At 38.4% G+C, this 22177-nt stretch overlaps 1 protein-coding gene across 2 annotated transcripts in view; it reads left to right on the forward strand.

The window, feature by feature from the left end:
• The first annotated feature begins 4128 nt into the window (after positions 1-4128).
• LOC106911422 (thyroid hormone receptor alpha) overlaps positions 4129-22177 on the forward strand; it is an 87756-nt gene continuing 69707 nt past the window's right edge. Inside the window, exons 1-2 of one of the 2 annotated variants that reach the window (XM_088008073.1) lie at positions 4129-4584; positions 15770-16714. The gene's annotated coding sequence lies outside the window, so the exon portion shown is untranslated. The remainder of the gene's footprint in view (positions 4585-15769; positions 16715-22177) is intronic. The other variant, XM_088008072.1, reaches the window with a different exon arrangement.

The raw sequence follows: 22177 nt of genomic DNA on the forward strand, positions 1-22177 counted from the left end.
TATGTGACGGGAAAACACATAATGCTGCCCCTTTAAGAACGATGTTGTGATACACATATTGATGACTGAGTTATTCTTATTTTGAGCTGTTTGTCTTTCCGTTCTCCTCCCAACATCTCATCTGTGTACATATTTTGTTGTATTTTTTCTCAAAGGTGTCAGTGAGCTTCTCTGAACTTTCAGAATGAACAAAACAAACCTTGCCTTCTTTTTCTAATTCCTTCCTTTCTGTAGTGATCGCAGCTTGTAAGAGCATAGGGAGCAAGTGGAGCTGAGGAGACTTTCCCTTTCTGCAAAACCATAAACATGAACCAACGTGACAGGAGAAAACCGATCCCTGGTCTAACGCCTCTCCCCCTCCGCATGTCCAACCGAGAAAACGTCTCCGTGTCTCCTTCCCTCACGCTCACCGACGTCACTAACGGCACTTATATCAACATGTTGCAGCCAGCTATTGGAAGTTGTAATGTGAAACTGTTCTCTGTAAAGGAACTTGCAATAGATGATTGTGGAGAAAATAAAAAAGGTGTTGTTTTGTGCATTGTGTGTAAAAAAAAATACAAAAAAAAGAGGAGGCGGCATTTTTAGCTCTACTCTCTGTTGTATTTGTTGCCTCCTTCTCATCCCGCTGACTGTAGTTATTGTCTTTTGTCCTCATGAGGCGTGAAAAACGAAACACTGACTCTAGTACTGAGGCCGTTTGGCTGCTGAGGTGTGAACACATGAGAGGCTTTTAGTGATTTAGGTGTGGCTGTACAAAGACGCTGTTTCATGTGTAAATGTAATCCCTTTAAAGACACAGTATGACATTGTTCTGTAAATAGTATATATATATAAAGAGAGGAAAAAACAGTATATGAACAGATTATTGATATTTCCTAGTATATCAGTATGATCTTCCTTGCTGTGGAGAGGTTGAGTTGATTTTAGTGTAGAAATAAAATCACGTAACGGATCGTTGGCCGCTCCGCCTGTACGCAGTGATGTTCCGTTCGTTGTGGGGAACCCCATGCTGCATGTGTATGGTGTGGGTATGCATGGTTGATTAAGGTTTATTCAAATGCAATTGTGTGTGTGTGTGTGTGTGTGTGTCGGGGTGTGTGTGTGTGTGTGTGTGTGTGTGTGTGTGTGTGTGTGTGTGTGTGTGTGTGTGTGTGTGTGTGTGTGTGTGTGTGTGTGTGTGTGAAATAACTGTGTACACCCCCTGAAAAAAGACAGCTGGCTATCATTTTGTATTTTTTGTTGCTTAAGCCATGTGTTCAGTGATCAAATAAGAAAAAAGAAATCTAAACTTACTGTTCTGTTCAGACCATTGGCGGTGTGTGTATGTGTGTAAATAAATGTTAATGTGCAGATGTATTATTGCAATAAAAAGCACGTGCACAGCAAAACAGAGCGATGGTGTGTTGTGTGTCTGGCGTCTTTTGTTGATGAACAGGATGAAATGATAGACAAATGTTCTTCTCCAAGCGCTCATGACAAGCTGCAAGCCGCACTGAAAAGCTCTCGAGGAGTTTCTTAAAGTTGAACATGTATGAAAAGTGCCCAAAAATGAACACGTTGACCCAAAATGGCCGACTTCCTGTTGAGTTTAAGGCATAACTCCAAGAGACCTTTTTTTCTTGTTTTACAGAGTGATACCGATGTACCAAATTTCAGCTTTGCACAACTTGTCTGTGGGCCTACCTCACGTTAGGGGGCGCTGTAGAGCAGTTAGCCACGCCCAATTTTAAATCCACTTAAATATTCAAATTTCATACAAGGGACAAGTTTTATAAAGATTAATACGTTTTTGTAGCGTTTTTGTAGCTCAACTGGGGGTTCTTTTGTCTTGGCCTAATAGCACAACACTGACAGCAGCTTTTAATTTACAGACTAACATAACCTGAGAAAATACAAAATGCTGTTTTAAACTGATTGTTTCATTAATTAGGGGACAAAAAGGTTTTCTAACCTGATCTCATTTGGAAAAATAATCTCCCCTCATGAAAGGGGCAGTATTATGCAAAATGTACTTTTTTGAGCTTTACATCATGTTATAATGTTATTGCCTCATTAAAAAAAGTCAAAAAAAAAAAAAACAACAACATGTACCTACAGTGTTGTTTTGATTCTTTTGTGCATGTATGATAAATCTTCTAATCTCCCATGGCAACCATTCAGTTCTGAAAAACACCTGGGTGGAGCTAGCTCCACCTTTGAGATGCTGTTTTTTTCTTGAAGCTACAGTTTCAGAGCTTCTGCGTTTCCGCCTCACAGAGCAGCTCCTTCAGACTAGCCAGCAGCAATTAGCAAACACCTGTTGGAACTGAGAATCTGCTGAGGTCATAATAGCAGCTACTTCACAGTGAAGTGCTGGTAAAAACATTGTAGTTATGACAACTTCCTGAAGGCAGAGTTTCAGAAAGAGCAGGAGTTCTTAAAGAGACAGAGGCCCAATTTCAAGAAATTAAATTAAAAACTCAAATTTCTTTTAAATCATATTTGATATAAATAGCATTTTTATGAGAAGTGAAGATTACTTAGCGTGGTGATTTTACAAGTCACACATTTAAGAGTGTGATTTAAATTAATGCTATTTCATATAATCCACTGTAACTCATTTCAGATTTTTGCTCCTGTTGTCCCTGTAAGCGTCAGGTGTCTATCTGATCCTCTCTAGCATCACGAGACCCTCTGAAGGAAACGTTTTCAGCAATTTAGATGACAAAGCTCACAATTTATTGTAATAATGAAGAGGAAAAAAATACAAATGTCTCTGGAATAAAGTCAAAGAAGCAGAACAAAAGCCAGTTGTTGTTCTAATCTAGATCTAAAGAATTCAAAACAGCATAACTTCTAAGTTGATGTTAGTTTCAGTTTCTTCATAGGATCACAATGAAAACAATAGAAGTGAGTTCATTTCACTTCAATATCAACTGAAGAATGATTGTTCTGCAGATCAGTGGAAGAAAATCAGAACATCCAAATACATCAATACACATATTAAAGCAAAAAATAATTGAACCCCAGAGAAGATGAGATTTTCTGGTGGAGAAATATTTCATATAAGAATAAAAGAAAACATCAGCAGAGATCATTAATGGTTCCTGGAACACAGAGACTGAGAACTACATTTAAACCAGAGAAATAAAGGAGAACAGAACAGCAGAACCATGAAGCCTGATCAGCAATCAGAGAGAAGAGAGGAAATCTAGTTGGGTTTCATGAACTCTGCAGAGGATCCAAACCCAAAAATACTCCCAACCCAAACTCCAGCCAGCAGCGGCTGAGTGAATGTGGTCTGGACTCTGTGGAGGAGAATGAATGAATGGAGGAAGAAGATAGTCTGGTTGTTATGTTTTATTTGGTAATGAAGCAACAGCAGTAAATAATGAAGAAGCAACAATGTTAGAGCAAATATTTTCTAAAATTCATAGTGAAAACAAAATTAGTGAAAAGTAGAGAAAATGTAGAATAGCAACCTTATTAGAAAATCAGGAAATAATAAAACAAGAACAAGGTAATGTATTTATTTTTTAATAGTGGAGTTTAGACCTTACTTGAGGAAAGTCAAATGTTATATAGTGATAAGTGAACTTAGTGAATATCAAAGTTAATCTTATTTGATTTGTATAATAAAGTATGGAAATGTGAAATGTTAAGCTGGATAGAGACTGCAGTAGTACCAATACCAAAACCCAGAAAAGATTGCTTAAAGCCTGAGTAGTTATCTGTTCTGCAGTGAAACAAAATAATTATGTTTGCACTAACACAACACGCCTTTATTCTTTACACATTGTTAATTTTATCCTTTATTTTATTTCCTCTACAGTTTATATATTGACACTTAATGTCTATACGCTGTGATTGCTTGAAACAGGAGGCAAATCGCTTGTCTAAACAAGACACAATCTTGTCTAATAAAGCTGATTCTGATTCAAAAGTTATATTCAGATATAGTTTTAATATATTTTAGTTCGCCTTCCAACAAACCAATCAGTGGAATAAATGGTAGTTTTTCCACTGTGGTCACTTTTGACGTTAAACACAGAAGGTCATTAGCATACTAACTGTAGAGTTGAATGTCATGAAAAGAGCTTGTTTGGCTTGACTGTTTATTATGTAACCCCCATGGCGGCAGTGTTCCTGTCTTGCCAGTAGAGGGTGCTGCAGAGCCTAGTCAGGCATCATCCCCGCTTCCAGCTGACCCGCATTCACTAGCGCTGTACAGACACGGGACAGGACCCGAGCGTGGCGAACTAGTCAACAACACCGTGGAGTTTCCTCCCCCACGTACACCGTGACCGTGAAATTCTGGCAGTCCCGGGGTGGCAGGTCGCTGCTGTCGCCTGTTTTCGCTCTTGACAGCGCGTTGAAAGAGGAAGCAGTCTCCCCCAGGAGCTTCAGGCGAACCGGCTGAAGCTGACCGGAATTACACTGTAGCGTTCATTTGTTTCTCTTTTCTTTAATTTGCCGCTCCCGGTGACATGTTTTATGTCGACTCTGCTGGAGGTGCTTTTCTATCCGGAGTGGACTACAGCGCTACAAAGTGACCCGGAGAAAGAGACAGAGGCGCCTCGCAGTCAGTCACGGCGGTGCAAGGTGAGTGGTGTCCTCACGTCAACCCCCCGGCCTGCTCACTGTACTTCTGCCCGCAGATTAACGCGGACTATGCCGGCTTTCTACGAAACGTCAACGTTCACTTTAACCTCTGTCGAGACTTTTGTGTCTGTCATTATGCTGCATTACCTGACAGCCGGAGCCACAAACTTGCTAACCTACATTCTCCATTAATGGGTCAGGGCAGTGACGTTAGGGGCACGGTGCCAGCATATAGACCGGGAGGAATGCGGATGTTTCTGGGTGTTCTGTTCGCACTCGTGGGCTTTCGTCTATGTAGCAAGAGCTCACGTAGTTCAGCTCCAACACATCCAACTGGTTGCTCTTGAAAAGCTACTGGAGACTCAATAGGGAACGTTTCTGTTTCAGAGCCGCGGCGATACCAAGGGGGGAAGAGAGGGGGCGGGATATCCACCTCTATTAGTTTGCTGACCACCTCGCTGCTGCCTGGGTGGTTAATATTAAAAAATATTTTACCTTGGAATATTTTATTATCTTTTATACTTGAAAGATTGAGAATAGCACATTTAATAACGACAAAGAAACTTGTCTGTAGAACATAACTCCATTTTATTAAATTTCCTAATTATGGATTCCGCCCAGTCTGTAAGAATGCAGTTTGAGAAGCTGGAAATATTTAGTTGCAACATTAACAGATGCGCTATTAGCTGGCGTTTGCAAAGCAACCAATCGAGGAGTGCCATTCATTATCACTAGTCATTAATTAGCTTTACTCCCAAGAGCAGAGATAAGGAGGATTGTAAATTATTAACTTCTATGTGGTAGAAGTTAATCTACCACATAGAAGAAACTGTCTTGTCAAGACAGTTTCTATCACATATTAGTGCATATTTGGCATTTGAACTATTGAAATAGGCAGTTCTATGTGTTTTGAGAGCTCAAGTAATTGTGACTTTCAGGTATCTGTGGGTGGTTGTGGTCCCTGACCACAGTGATATCAACAACCAAACGGCATGCTATGCTATTTTCTCTACATTTTGTTAAATAAGGGCATCAACAAACATATGTATTAGCTAATTAGAATATATGATTAAATGTCATGATTGTGTTCAGCTTAATGATATTAATCTTTCTTTTTTTAAAATAAGAAGTTTGAAGAAGGAAGAAGTTTATTTCTACAATAGCTTATCGGAGCCATTGTACATTGAGGACTGACATAAATTTTAATTAGAGATATTTAACGGAAATTTACTCCTCCCCTTTTCTTTTCTGTCTATCATGCCCCTAAAATGCAGTCGTACATTTCAGATTAGATTGTTTTTCGAGAACAATATTTGTGCTTGCGGCACTGTGAATGCTGTGCCATGCATCACTATCCTAAAAGACTATTTATTAGTTAAAAAATATTTTAATCACAATCTGTATCATTATCACAATAGCACCACAAATATCACAATAAAATTCCATGTCTACAACACAGGGCTGCACAGTGGCACAGTTGGTAGAGCTGTTGCCTTGCAGCAAGAAGGTTCTGGGTTCGATTCCCAGCCCCAGTCTTTCTGCGTGGAGTTTGCATGTTCTCCCTGTGCATGCGTGGGTTTTCTCTGGGTACTCTGGTTTCCTCCCACAGTCCAAAAACATGACTGTCAGGTTGGTCTGTCTAAATTGTCCCTAGGTGTGAATATGTGTGCATGGTTGTTTGTTCTGTCTGTCTCTGTGTTGCCCTGCAACAGACTGGCAACCTGTCCAGGGTGACCCCGCCTCTCACCTGGAACATTAGCTGGAGATAGGCACCAGCACCTCTCCATCCTTTTTCTCACACCCTTGTGTAAGAAAATGGTCTGATGGATGTCTACGACACAAACTCACATTGTTAAATCACATTGTTTTTGATCGCTTTTTTTTTTTTTGGAAACTTCATTTTTGATTCTGAGCTGTATACATAATTTATGAGAATAGAGTGGTGGTAGAGTAATGATCTGCTCTTAAGGACCTGGATGATGAAGATTGGAGCTATGAAATGTGAAGTTTTGTTTCTTCTGAAATATTTAAGTGTGACAAAGAAGCATTAACTGTAAAAAAACCTGATGCCTTTGCTTAGATACAACAGATATTGTGCCTGCAGGTTTCGCTGATGTAGTTTTACACTTGCTTATATTCAGGCTGTGGAGCTTTAAAGGAATGTAGCTCGTATTGGGTTGTGTAGTTTTAATAATGACTGTTGAGCTGGAATCCATAAAAGTTCCTGTTTCACTCTGCACACACATTGTACACAAAATGTCAACACAATACCTGCATCTTGGTGTGTTGGAGCTGTCTGTAGCAGGCTGTTAGCAGGGCATTAGCAGGATGTTAGCGTGCATCTTGCCTGGTCTGCTGTCACACCACATTTCATCCGTCAGCACGTCTCCCAGCAGGCTCAGGAAGACAGCGATGTTGCTGGAACAAGGACCACTTTCATAGTTAAGAAAATTGGTGCTGATCTATCAGTGAAACTCTGTATTTTTTATGTGATGTTCTTAATATTTACCATTGAGATGCTATTTTAGTCTTGAATAGCTTCACTGATAGGCTATTTCCTTTTTTAAATGGTAAATGGACTGAACTTACACAGCGCTTTTCCAGTCATTTTGACCACTCAAAGCACTTTACAATGTCTAAGTCACTTTCATCCATTCACACACACACACACACACACACACACACACACACACACACGCACACACGCACGCACACACGCAGATCAGTAGGCAACTGGGGTTAAGTGTTTTGCCCACGAGCACATCAACATGTGGCAGGAGGAAGCTGGAATCGAACCTACAACCTTCCAATCAGAAGACGACTACTCCCCATTCACAACTTGAACACATCAGTAGTTTTTTCTAGCATCCAATCAGATTAGTTTTGGAAAGAAAAATATGTCCTTCCTCACTAGCTCTTCTGCCTCTTCTTTGTGGAGTGCATGATGTCTGGATGCTGTTTTATGGGAGCAGACCCTCGTTCACCAGGGTCTGCTATAAAACATGAAAACTTTAAACAAACTGCTGTGGAGTGAATAAGACCATCAGCTGATTCTCCTTTAAATTAAGTCACACAGAAAAAGAAAAAAAAATCATTTTCAAAACTATTTCAAACTTCTTTAAGCAAACTTTCAGTGTGACTTTACGTGCTCCACTGACGTCCACTTCAGCACCGGACAGCTCCTGAAAGCGGCACACCTCAGGGAGCTGACTCGCATATCCAACACAATGTTAGGAAAAATATTAGGACAATCACTGTAACACATCAATAATATGCCTGCAGTTGGATGGACTCTCATAGTGATGTATGAATTTAGTCTGAAATGTTAAAACTCACAGAAGGAAGTGAGGACAGTCTTTAATGGTGAAAAGAAACAAAAAAGCATCTGTAACACAACAATACCTTAAAAAAACTTTTCCAAGCTTTTTTCTCACCAGACTACATTTTTTCTAATTTTAAGACATTCTTATGGTAAAATCACATCTTTATTCTGTTAATATTACAACTTTGTCCTCATTGCTTGACAAAAATTCTCATAGCCCGGCACTAATACTCCGTTGTACAACTCTCAGAATGGATGAATGAAATAAAAATATTTGTGACAATATTTCCTGTCATTTTTATTTTTGTTTTTATATAAGAAAGTGAGAAAATTTTGATTAAAATTAGGTCTGGTATGAAAAAAATCATAGATTTTATTTCTAACCCATATTGCCCATCCCTAATTTATTGTGATAACAATCTTTTTTCCCCAAATTTCAGAGCCCCTAGATTTGGTATTATAACTTGGTATTCTGCAGCAGTGTTTATTATATTGTCTGAGCAAAAGTTCCAAACGGTGCAGATAATTGTTTCTACCATGCAGAACTAACCAGAAACATATTTAAAAGTGAGCCTTGAATGAATCAATAACGGATGTACGCACGTGGAAACGTAGCGTCCATGTGACGCTGTCTCACGTAGACCAACCTGCGAGCTGCCAGCAGCTACACATGACCTCTCATGTCCTCCCCCTCCCTCTTTTCCCCTGAGGCTAAAAGCTGCCCTCTCCCTCTGCCTCTGCATGTTTCTATATGTGTGTGATGTTACATAAGCAGAGCGCAGAGCGTCGAGGCCCCCGGGTCCCACTGTCTGCTTCCCTCATCCACATGCAGACAGACTCACTGATCTGATGAATTGTCCTCATTTCGTTTGTAGCGTTAGCAAACGCCACAGAAGGCTGATAGACGTATTTTTATTTTATTTTTTCAATTCAGCAGCATCCCGTCTAGCTAGTTAAATTAACCGTTGCTGTGTAATGGCCTGGTTACGGTTCCAGATACTATCGAGCTGCGTTGTAACAGAGCTGCTCTGCTTCAGCAGCAGTAGTAGCTGTGCTGTTCAGTCTCTTTGTCTCCTTCACAAACTGCTTTATTTATCAGTGTTTCCTTCTGTGTGCCAGACAAACGGAGCGTGATTACACAAGCCTGAGAGCTAAAATAAACACGCCGCCACCGAGGCGAAAAGTCGTGAAGATGAAAATAGATGCAACGATAAAGTGCAGACCTGGTTGGGTTAGAGCTGTCTGTATTAGAAACACCAGCCAGTCTATAGAGTGACTTATATTCTATTACTATTGGCCTATTGACTTGGGTGAATGAAGTAGTAATTTTATGAGTAGGCTTGTTGCAATAAATAATAAATCAGTTGTTGATTTGATAATTAAAATAAGTAACACATCAATAATATGCCTGCATTAATTTGCATGATTTATTATTTTTTTCTCTTTTCTCTCTTTCTTTCTACCAAAACTGCTCTCCAGTCTGGGGTTTTGGTACAGCTTTGTTTACAGAGACGTCATAGTTAAACAGTCTCAAAACAACACTGGGACAATTTATCGTCCAGCAAAATGTGTTATCATGACAGGCATATGTATAAGAATACTAACATGAAAAATAACAATAAATTAGTTATCCACATTGTTTTCAAATAAATAACTTTTTTTATTATAATTTTTTTAAAATAGTAGACCAATATAAAAATAGACCACTGTAAGTTGTTTTTTAAACAACGTATATTCTCTTATAACATTGACTTATATTACATTCATGTCTTTTGAAATTGTTTACAGCCACAAACTCCTGTATACGTCATTGGGGTTTTATATGACAGAAACCTTCAAAAACATATTGAAGTTTTCAGTTGTAAAGGGAGAAAGTATAGAAAAAGACTTATGATTACTTTATAAAAACTGCCTGTCCAGCCTTTATGGTGACCCCCGTCGACCCTTCAATGTTTTAAACAAGTTATCACTTCTATGTTAATCAGCTGTCATCCAGTTTATTTATCAAGAAGGAAATTCAATCTGATGTTATAAAGATTAGACTGCTGTAAAGTATAAAACCAAGTTGGACTCTTGAGCAGCTTTTTCAGTCTCACTCACTCCTGGAAGCCTGAGCAATTCGCTGTCTGACAGATGTGTGTTACTGCTGCTGACATCACGGCTACTTCAGCTCCTGCAGAAGCTCATTGGCAGCTTCTCTCTCTTCCTCCTGTGAGCCATCAAAGTTTGGTTTCAGTTCAGGAGAGTGTGCAGCAGAACCTGCAGTAAATTTTGTCCCAATCTGTCAAACACTGTCTACACATTTGTTACTGTTATCTGTTACTTAAAGTATACATTGTTCATAACAACCCCAGAGCTTTGGTGAGACAAATTAACTCTTAAACAATCGTTCCTTTTAATCAGAACCTGATAGAAGTGGAATCTTCTAGCTTTCCTTGATTATGTAGCGTGCTGAAAGGAAACTGGCCCTGCTACACACAATATCTGACTACAGGACTCCAAGTAGGACATAAATGTGTAGTTAAAGGAAGGTGATATTGATTGGTCTTCATGAATAATCAGAACAAAGAGACCTGAATACAAGTGGTGCAGATATTTCTATTACAAAAAAAAACTTCACACTTATTCACTACTTTGCATGACAAAGTATCAGGAACACTTGGAGGGAAAAAAAAGTCAATGTTTGTTGCTCACCAGTTTTAAGATTTAAAAACAAGAAGTCACAAATCTAGAAACCGTAGATCAACAAAAGTGTCGATATGACGAGAAAAGTGTGGAAAAGATGAGTAAAATGTCAGTATCCTTCATGATATATCACCTTCAGTCTCAATGTTTGGAATTCAGTCACAAAATGGAATTTCAACTTTTTTTTTCTTCAACATCAAAATGTACTTGAAATCTTATTTTCTTCTTCTTTGTATTTTAACTTTAATCTGAAATGGAAATTTACTATTATTTTTTTAAGTGAGCCCAACATTCCTTAGTAAGTTTGAAGGCTTGAAGCTCAGGAACAAAGTACGGTGTGGAAGCAGCGGGCTTTGTGGGAGATTTGCTGCAGGAGGGACTGGTGCACCTACCTGAATGGAATCATGAGGGAAGAAAGTTATGTGGAAATATGGAAGTGACATTAGTGAGTTCAGGCAAAAATACGTCTTCTTAGCCACAATCATAAAACCAAATTATTGTGAGAAGCTCGTCTGACCCAAGTTCCACAATTTAAAAGGAAATTAAACCAAACTTTAAGGAAATCTACGATTTTATCAGATTTAATTAATGACAACTTCATATTGTAGATTATTTAGCCCCCAAAGATTGCATCTTTAATTACAACTAAGAATTAAAAAAGATGATTTTACAAATAAGATATGAAAAAATCCAAAGACTTAGACTTGTGATTCAGTCGCCTATAATTTAAACTTCACCTCCTTGATCACCTTTTGTTCCTCCACTGAGGTTTTGCATTTGCAAAAATAATAATAATAATAATTAATAATAATAATAATAATAATAAAATAACAGAAAGCAGAAAGTCTACTGTGGTTGGCAGCACACAGTTAAGTGTTTAAAACATCTAATCGCTTTACAGCCATAAACAGGTTTTTGTCTTATCTGTAAACACAAAATACCCACCTACTTTTAATCTTCATTGCTCGCCCTTCTAAAACTTTTATCTTTTTTTCTGTCTATCCTTCATTTTCTTATCTGATGGTTATGCATCTGTTTTTATGTCCCTGGACAATCTGGCCAACTTTCTGTTCTCCTGTCTCTTGTTATCTGGGCTGAGTGGCTGGTCATTATGCAACAGCCTTCCAGGTTATGGAGGACTGATCCTGCCAAAATGTACAGTGTGTGTGTGTGTGTGTGTGTGTGTGTGTGTGTGTGTGTATATATATATATATATATATATATATATATATATATATATATATTAGGGATGTGCCGATCAGGTTTTTTCCTGCCGATACCGATACCGATCACCCATGAGGGCAGATACACCGATACCGATCACCGATACCGATCACATAATTATTATTATTATTATTATTTTTTTTTTATCATAAACACTACAGGTTACATTATGTGGAAAAAGGAACCATGAATTCACCTTAATTTAGACAAAAACTTGTTTTTAATAACTTTTTTCAAGAAGAAAACTAAACAAAACAGGCTTTGTGCAAATTGTACTGCTATTGATAATACTATCTTTAACAGACTGATAACATATGAAGGCTCTGAAGAGGCTAAATAATACAAAGAGCCAAAATAAAACCTCTCAACATTGCCAAAAAAATTCAAGTATAAAACTTAACATTCAAAGGCAAAAACAGGTTCCATTACAATAAACAATCCAGAGTTACTGAATGAAAACTTCCTGTTAGCATGGCGGCTAGCTGATTACTGCTAGCTCTGATTGGCTGTTTCTGACTGAGCGGAGTAATTATGCAGATCAGGGAGGAGATCAATTATTTTTTCAGAGATTATCTGTCTCATGTTAGGACAACTAAAGTTTTAATACGTATGTAAAATGGTTTTTTTTTTAAGTTAGATGCTGCAGCTTTAAGCAGGTTCGGTGTGAGAGTCACTACCAGGTGGAGCAGAAGCGAAGCTCCGTCTGTGAAATATTACTACCTGTAGCGTAGCAGCGGTAGCAGCGGTTCAACAGCGAGAGCAGAACCAGCGTCTTACATCGCAGCTCGAAGACTTAAATAATTTTCCAGGTTATTTGTTTAGCTTTCTGACCGTCATGCTAATCCGGGTGAGTGTTTGTAGCTGTGCGCTGCTTTACCTGCTATCTGATCCTCCGTATGTCTTTTTTACTGCAGTGAGCCTCGATGTAGCCAAACTCCGTCAAGTATGTCATTGTTTTTATGTCGTATTAGCTTCGTTGTGTTGATGCATTTTGACCTGCTTCAATTTTCCGCAGCAAACTTCCCCATTCACTCAGTGCGTTATAGTTCCACATCGCTTAGGATTTGTTGTTGCGCGTTTGCGCAGAGTGAAGGAAAGAGGAGACCAGCTGCACAGGCAGGATGCGAAATGAGAAGTAGGTGATCGGTATCGGTAAAAGAGACAATGATCGCCGATCACCGATCATGCACTTTTTCACGAAAATCGGCCCGATTATGATCGGTGACCGATCGATCGGCACACCTCTAATATATATATATATATATATCTATATATATATATATATATCTATATATATAGATATATATATATATATATATAGATATATATATATATATATAGATATATATATAGATATATATATGAGACTTCATAAAGTAATTAATGTTTCAGACATTGCATCCAAAAAAAAGAAAAAAAAACTTTCCCAATTAATCTTATTATACAATGTGAATAAGTTCATAAATTATTTGCTTAGCATTTTCAACAGTATAAATTTTTGATTCATTTAATTTATTAAACAAGAAATCTATCCAAACCAACTTGGGTCTATGTGCAAATAAAATTTCCCCTTTAATTTTCTGAACTACTTAGACACCGTTCCTCTAATGTCTGACCATGGCTCATTGTTTTGTTTTTTCTTTTTTTAATAATTTCAGCATAATTTTACCCTACATTCATTTTACTTAAGGAACTATTTCTTTCTTTCTGTTCCTCATTTTGCAAACAAAATGCTGACTCGTAACAGGACAGCTGTTATTCTTTTGCATACGTTGTGCCTAAGATCACAATTGGCAATATTTTTCTCTTTTCATGTCAAAATGTATAAATATTCTTTGTCATCATCTTTACATACTATCATTTGTGGCTGAAATACCTGTCAGCCCTGTCCAATAGCAACAACTACTAGTAATCTCTAATTTATCTTCAGTCTTTTCTTTCCACTGCTCTGTTCTTTGATGTATCAAAATCTCACAATGATAAAAGCTGTGTTTTGTTACTTAATATTTAGAACAGTCAGATTCAGATGCCAACAACAACCAGTTCTTTTAGTTTAAGCTCGATATCTTCCAGTTTCAGTCTGCACTGCTTCTGTCAGTGTAAGTAGGAGGGAATGGAAGTCCTGCCGCCTTCTTCCAGACTGATGCATATTACATGGGACGACACTTCCCTCGTGCACTCTCATGTCTCCAGTTGGCTTCCTGTATTGCATTAGTCTGAGAGTCATTTTCATTTGCGGTTTCATTTTTCTGGTTGGCTGGACCCCTGCTGGTGCCTCAGAAGCTCCACTAACAGCAGCAGCTAAACATTTGACTGGATGCAGTTTAAGTTGACGACAAACCTGCCACTGGTGTTTGGTTTGGGTGAGTCTAACGTTTAGGTGCTGTTACTGGTTTGTGTGAGAGGAGATTTCTGAAAGTGTTGTCATATTTAGCATGTTTTACCAGCAAGGCAGTTCAAAGTGCTTTACATCATAAAAAGACATCATGCAGTCATCAGTCATATTACAAGCATTAAAGATTACGTTTGGTCAAATGCCATCATTAAGTCACATCAAGTCTGTTGATTAATGTTCCAGTTATTATGAATCAGAGGCTTAAAGAAGTTCAGTGTTTCAGCTGTTTTACAGTTTTCTGGAAGTTTGTTCCAGATTTGTGGTGCATAGAAGCTGAATGCTGCTTCTCCATATTTGGTTCTGGTTCTGGAAATGTAGAGCAGAACCAGAAGACCTGAGAGGTCTGGAAGGTTGATACAATGACAACATGTCCTTAATGTATTGTGGTGCTAAGTCGTTCAGTGATTTATAACCACAACAATATTTTAAAGTCTGTTCTCTGAGCTACAGGTACTGTAAGATGATACAAGCTGCTTTAAAGTTCATATTGTCCAGGTTAACATTTGTAGGTGACATGGCAACCAGAGACTGCTCTGGTCGGATGAAACCAAAATTGAGTTTTTACTTATGCACAAATCTACGGGGCAACATGGTTGTGGCTGCATCATGCTGTGGGACTGCTTTTCTTAGTAGGGGCAGGGAAGATGGGTGGAGCCAAATACATCAGCATTTGGTTTTAACTTGTCTGAAGTTGCAATGAATTGCAATCACTGTGTGAAACGGTCTAGAGCTGAGATGCACGGAGATTAACTGGGCAGTTTAGTCTTTGGGTGTGTTTCCTACATCTGTGGATGTACCTCTGTGTGTTCAAGTATAGATGGGTGATAACAGGATTACACCAGAGCAACTTTGCATGCTAAACAAGTCCGACAGCTTCTATTGCACAATAAAGTCTTCACATTTGTTTGACATTTCATACATGTGCACGCTCTCTACCTGACACAATGCATATTTGCATTCTGTTTTGTGTTTCATTATGTATCACGTTTCTAAAGTCCTGCTGTTGCTTCACTTTGAACTACCGAGATTACCGTGAGCCTTTTACAAGATTATCCTAAAGATAAAGGGAAGTATACGTTATGGTAATGATTTCAATTGCTTGCTTCTTTGTCACAACCAGATGTTTCAGATCATTATAGAAATGTAGACATATTAATACAAGGCCATGTTTTGAGACTTCTGAATATGGCACTTTGCCTGCTGGTGCAGGAATACAAAAATGACTGAATACAAAAGTTAGATGGTGTCAAAAAAATATATGTTGGGAGACTCTTTAGCCTACTGAAGCTTCAGTCATAGCAAGGATTTCCTTCTTTTGAATCTTGCTGGTGTTAATATTATTGCCATTTGTTGGACAAGGGGATGTATTCCAACGTTTTTAACTTGAATCTCATTGACCATATTAACAATAAGTTAGGTTAGGGTGTAGCAGATTGGGGTTAGAGTACTATAAGCACTACAACTCTTGCAAACTCTTACCATGCTCTTAAATATTACATAAACAACCCATCTGTTTCTTTGAAGCTCTTCTGATTATTTCCTTGTTTTATCTTCCACAGGTGGACATCCTGAGACAACCAATCAGTTCTTGTCAAAAGGCAGAGGCATTTATCAAGTCTTTATCCTCAGACGAATGCAGCTGCAAACACTAAAAACTGACAGTAGCACCTTTTTTTACCTCCAACGATCGTCCCACAATCTTCCCAGAGAAAACTCTTGTTCTCTCTATCTCACAGGACTCTAGAAGTTTTCTCTGTTTTACTCAGGTCTTTTCTCCCAATGCCTACCTCCTCCACTAATGCACTGTACCCAGAGACAACCTGCTTTACCTTCTAAACTCTTCAAGCTGATGAAGAGCATTGACTTAAGACCTCGAACATCCTGTCGTCTATATAACATAAGCTACAAAGCATATATATAAGCTACAAAGCAGCCACACTGATCAACCTGGGCCAGTGGAAATTATTCAAACTGGAAGACGGACAATAGCTACTTCAGCCTCTCATCGTCCGCTTGTTGAATCTGGCCGAAAGCTTTATACCTCAGTTATTATTTTCTGGAAGACATTTGTGTGCAGAAAACACAAGACGACAATCATTGACGTAATTGATCCAACAGACAGGAGTTAATATCCAAGCAAGGTGCAAGCTGCAAAGTAGGGAAGCAGCACTGGTGTCTTCCATTTGCCTTGGGGAGAAAAAAATATGACCAGGGAGAAAAGCGGAGCACTGCCTTGGAGAAAACATAACTTCATGTTTCCCAGCATATAAGCCGGACTATCTAAGCTATCTAAATACACCAGCAAAAAACACAGGGGGCTTTCAGTGAGCTTATTTTTACACCTAAAGCCCCCAAGCAGCAGCAGAAGGTCTTGAAAATTTTGCCAGCTCTTTCTGTGCTGCAATTGAGACACAAAGAATCTTTCTGGGAGTTCAAATGCAAATAATCCTCACAGGTGGCAGAAGAGGCACAGAAGAACTGAGCAAGTGAAGAAGGATGTAATGGTGAGTTTTGTTCTCTTATTTTGGCTTGCCATGTATGTTGTGTGGGTTTGAACATAAGAAAATTAAGTCTGTAAAGTGTTGCATGTGCATTGGGAAAAACGGGCTTGCGGAATATAGATTTGTGACATGGCAGAACAGTTTTTATGTGTTAAATTAAAAAGTATGTTGCTTAAATTTGAGGAAAACTGACTTGGGAACATCTCTGTGAGATCCAAAAAATCCATGACAATCTTTGCTTTGACACTGCACTGTGTCAAACAAACCAAACCCCTTCTCTCACTTGTGGTGGCGCTGTACCAAGAACCACTGAAGAAAATGACACAAAAACCTCTGAAGACACTGAGCACAAATTACTTTTTCACAGAATGTAAACTAAAATGGAGTGGCATCAGATTTTAGTAGTTGTAGGATTTCTCTTTTGTCTCTGACAAAAGAGCACAAGCCATTTCTCCCACCGACGCTATGCGCTATGGTCCGCTTCCTCCAAGTGGAGAAGTCAGAGTTCACTTTTTTGGTCCGCATCAGAGTGCTATTATGCATTCACACTTACATAAACAAACCAGACCTTCTAGGCAAACATACTGGAGTTCAGTTGAAGTCCGAACAGGATTGGTGTGTATGAACCCTAAGAATACCAACCTGACATGAACATGAAGTTGATCATGATTGTATCTGTTTTAACAAAGATTACCTGTTATTTAAACCAATGTTTTTAAGGAGGCCAGTGGTACTAGTACACCTGTTGGCAGGCACCTGAGTGTGTCATTTGACTCATTACACAGTCTCTCTGTTATTTATTCCTCTATAGAAATTTGGAATATTAAAACCATCTCAGAATGGATGTATGTATATAGGGTTTTTATTTTTATTTTTTATTTTTTTGTGCTGATGTTTTATGGGCTAGTTGAATATATTGAATTTTCCTTGTGATAAAGTATTTATATATCTCTATCTGTTTTATAACAACAACGAGGAAACTGGAAACAGGAAAAACTCTTCATCAGACTACGAAATGACTATGTAGTATGTGGTTCTATTATTTGCTTTTTATGCTCACAGATGAAAACAATCTTTTTCTCATTTATTATTTCATTACTTTTTATCTCTAGCTGGCAGTTAAATGTCATTCGAATCATTTTACGATACAGAGCTGAAACAGATGTCAAACCCTGATGTCAGTAATTGAAATGAAAATATTCTAATGCCAAAACAGACCAAATTCACTCCAGCTATAGTGGTTTAGATATCAGCACATAATAAAACTGATCCAGTCTTTAGATTCAAAAGTTTTTCAGATATACTTATGGAAGTCAACAACTGGTTCATTTATTTAACAAAGATGAAATAGAAAAGCTGCTTGTGAAAAACTAAGTACACCCCATGATTCAATAGCTTGAGTAACTTGAATTAATCCATTTCTATATGATGTCAGTCATTCCAATCAGTATGGGAAAAAAATGAAATTTTGATTTCCTAATGACACATTTGACTCCATGATACCTTAGTTTGTACAACAAATCTTAGGGGCCTGGGAGGTATTGAGTACCCTGACATAAGCCCTCCACCACCATGCATGGAAGCTGTGCCGCATAACATGGCCAGGAATCTCCACTTTGTTCTGATCTGTCAAAAGAAGGTGGCTCAGTAACATTCTGGTTTATTCAAACACAACTTTTCAAAGCTAACATGCTAGCCTAACCCCCAGACTGTCAGGGGCCCCATAAATGCTGAAATTTCAACACAGACCATCGAAGTAGAATTTTAGCATTTGGTTATTGTGAATGACAATGTTATTAAATCTGATTTAATGATTTCAGCACAGATAAACAAAAAATATAAAATTTGTTTAGCACTTAAATTTACTATTTTGAGTAGTTGGTAAGTTTACTTTGTAAAAAAACAAAATCTTCTCATTCTATAAATTTAATCTTTGTGTTTGAGTTTAGCTTGCCCACAAATACATAGTGGTAGTGATGTTGTTAACAGGAAGAGGGGCCATTAAGTCATATTCTGCCTAAGACCCCGTACAACCTTGGCCCGGCCCTGCTGCAGTATTTTGATCTGCTGGTTGTGATTGGTTGATATTTATTTAAGCAAATTCAAGGAATACTCCGGATGATAAAGATGTGTCTGTGATTAGTGTTGTTGTTCAACTACATTAACTTTATCTAGCTGCATTTGCACATACAAAGTCAAGCACCTACCAGAACACGTATTGACCCTTTGAGATGCAAACACACACAATTTGTTCTTGTGTGCTCGCATCAGTCTCACCGAACACGCAACAGGAACAGGCCGAGTTATGGTCGCTGTTCATGTTGAACATTTGATCCGTACGCTGGTGCAGTGTTCTCTGACGATGAACCCCAATAGAGAGTCATAGGAAAGATGATCGTTTCCTAAATCTGCTTAGTCATGTTTTTCATTGTACAGTGAATTTAAATTAAAGCAAATAAAATTGACTCAAGTTCTCCACATAGTGAAATGGTGCATAATTTGCAAAATATGACAATCTAATGGACTAGTGGTATAATTCAGAGTTATTTATCTGGATGTTTCATAAGAAGATCTTATTTGCTGCTTTAAATTTCACATATATGTGGAAAACTTTACTCTCCACAGATTTATGAATGAAAGTCCAGTTTTGGGCTACATATCCTAACCATAACCTGCACTTATTGGTTCATATTTTTGCTTGCTCTGTTCGTAAAAGCTGACGTTGTATTGAACGATTGCTACAGTTGAAATGTCAACAATATAATTATATAGATGTGATCTTCACTGTGTAAACATGACATAGAATTAGAGGAGAAGAAACCAGTGTGATGGATGGATCTCTGCGATGAAAGTAGAATTAAACTGTGGCGTTTTCCCTCAGAAAGAGATCCAGACACATTTTAAACATCATCTTTGATCTTTTCAAATCCTTTACAGCCTATGTCTTCCCTCTGGTTGATGTTGCCACAGCAACACGTAGCCCTTCCTCCTCCATGTGAGGCTGTTATTTTCAGTGACATACAGAAGGCAGAGGTAGCTGTCAGAGAAAAAGCTTTTGCAGAATAGGAGTAAAACACACCACACTATATATTGGGCGCAATATTTGAGCTACTTAATGTCACAAAATAGTTTTTACTTAAACAGTTATCAACTGTTCTGTTTTGCAGAAACACTTGGCTGTGGCTCATGTAAATTAAATATTAACTGAGCATGATTTTTTTCCTTTTGAAGTGTTGAATCAATATATAAATGATGTCGTTTTTTTTTTTTTTTTTTTTTTACTTTGTTATGATTTCGGTTTTTATCCTAACCAAGAGGCACCTCATTAAAGTAAGCGTATATCTAGGTTGTACAAAAAAAAATAAAAATTACTTGAAGGTTTCATATGGTTGTGGTAGCACATTAAATTCTGTGATGTTAAAGCTATCATGAGTCACAATGCAAAATGAACATATTCCACAGTGTTAGTGGGAAATGGCGCGCACATATTCACCATCAGGCTGAATGTACTTCAACTCCGTCTCCATGATGATGAAAGTTCTCTCCTTGTAAAAGTCAAGTGTGACGGCCCCCCCGTGGCTAGACTGCCCCATTAAACGCCAGCTCATGATGATGAACGCTCTCCTCAAGGTCGTCATCCACAGCGAGGGCTCCCGAAGGGATGGGGTGAGGAAGAAAATGTTGGAAAATTCCAATCAACCCTGTTTCCTGACAAATAAAGCTCAGATTTCTCTGCCCAGGTTTTCTGAATGTTGAAGTTGGTCATTTAGGGATTTAATCAAGAACGGTTCTGTGTAGCATTGTTGAATAGTGGCAAAAATCACAATCTTTTTGACTGCTTTTTTCCTGATCACAATAATTTCCATACTTTAGCCTCCATTGGTTCATAACTAATGTACACCAGACTGCTTTATTTTACTAACTATTAGCTCTGCACAATATATTGAAAATTATTGTTATTGCAAGATCAGTGTGAGCAATATCCATATCGTAAAGGACTGCTTGGAGAGCAGTAATTGTTGATTAATATATTTTATGAGTTGTGAAGTTGTATTTTACTTACTGATGCAATATTTAGCCAGTAGGACAGTCTCACAGTAGCTAAAGCTCACACCCAAATTTCTAAAGGTCACATGTAGTAGGAAGCACAAATTAGAAGGAAAGGAAAGAAGGAACCAGACATATAACAGACCTGATATTATCATCACAATATCTACCAATGTTATCGCCATTGCAAGATTTCCCTTTTCATGCCTTTGTCATTCAAGTTTTGAGGAAACTATTAAAATTTGGCAAAAGTACCATGGCTGAAATAAAGTAGATATAGAGGGTGTAAACCAGCATGGAACACACATCTCAGACAAATGAAGACAGTCCTTCCCTCTGAGGTGGAGGCTTGGAAATGCTTTCGAGGTGCATGACGCTGGTAAGGTACAGACAGCCATTACTGTTCTCACCCCAGCCCAGAGCACCACCAGGTGGCCACTCCAGGCTGATGGTCCTACCCTCAGCCGTGGAGGTTTGGACTGAGAAACTTTTCGTAGCTCTGGTACAGCACAAACCCACCAGTGGATTCTAGCGTTCGCTACGTTGGAACTTATTTGGCAAATGTGTTTTCATCTCCCCTTTAGCGTGTTACATATTTCTTTCCGCAAAGCCAAAAACCACCTAAAACCACCATAAAAATTGTTGCTTGTAACACGGCTGTGGTGTCACTGTTTAGTAGCAGCCTGAGCTGTCACCTAAATACAGTTTTAGTTCCTTAATTCATACCACAATAGAACGAAAAGTTTTCAGTTTCGATGAAGCTAATATTTTTCACAGACAGTGTTAGCTTATGTCATCCAGTGGGTTTACCACTTCACTGTTGCAGTTGCAGGAGCTTTACTGACCTTTTCAGGTTGCCCTCTAGCATCAGTGTTGTAGAGTTAGCATTCTAGCGTGGGGCATTGTTTGGCGTTTCTCAGTCTGACTTCAGAGGGAAAGTACCTCCAAGCAGCGCTGTGGTGTTTGCCTTGTTAGCTAAAGAGGCTACATATGTTTTTTTTTTCTGTGTTAGTAGAATTGAAAGTGTTAATAACCATACCTTATTGGTCATTAATCACTCGTTTGAGCTCAGATTTCTTGTCCTTACATTAAACAAACGAGTTTCAACAAAGTTGTTCTTTGTCCAAGTTTGTAGAACATGGACTCGGCTTTTGGAAAGCAACAGTCTATATGCAGTTTATTTTTCTTTCTTTTTTTCCTCCCGCGTGAGTAAAAAGGGTCAAGAAGAATTTCTAAAACCAACTAAATCTCACATCCTTGGGATGCTGTGAAGAGCTGAGCAGTGGGATATAAGTTGAGCCAGCTCAAGGTTTATTACCCGTTTTCAATAATAACGCATTTTCAGAAAGATTTCCAGAGATAAAATGAAATGCTGGATGGGTGAGAAGGGATCTGGAGGTCATATAGGGTGAGCAGACA

The sequence above is a fragment of the Poecilia mexicana genome, unplaced genomic scaffold (genome assembly GCF_051168715.1).
Source record: "Poecilia mexicana isolate PSO_F unplaced genomic scaffold, ASM5116871v1 scaffold_8, whole genome shotgun sequence".
Lineage (NCBI taxonomy): Eukaryota > Metazoa > Chordata > Actinopteri > Cyprinodontiformes > Poeciliidae > Poecilia > Poecilia mexicana.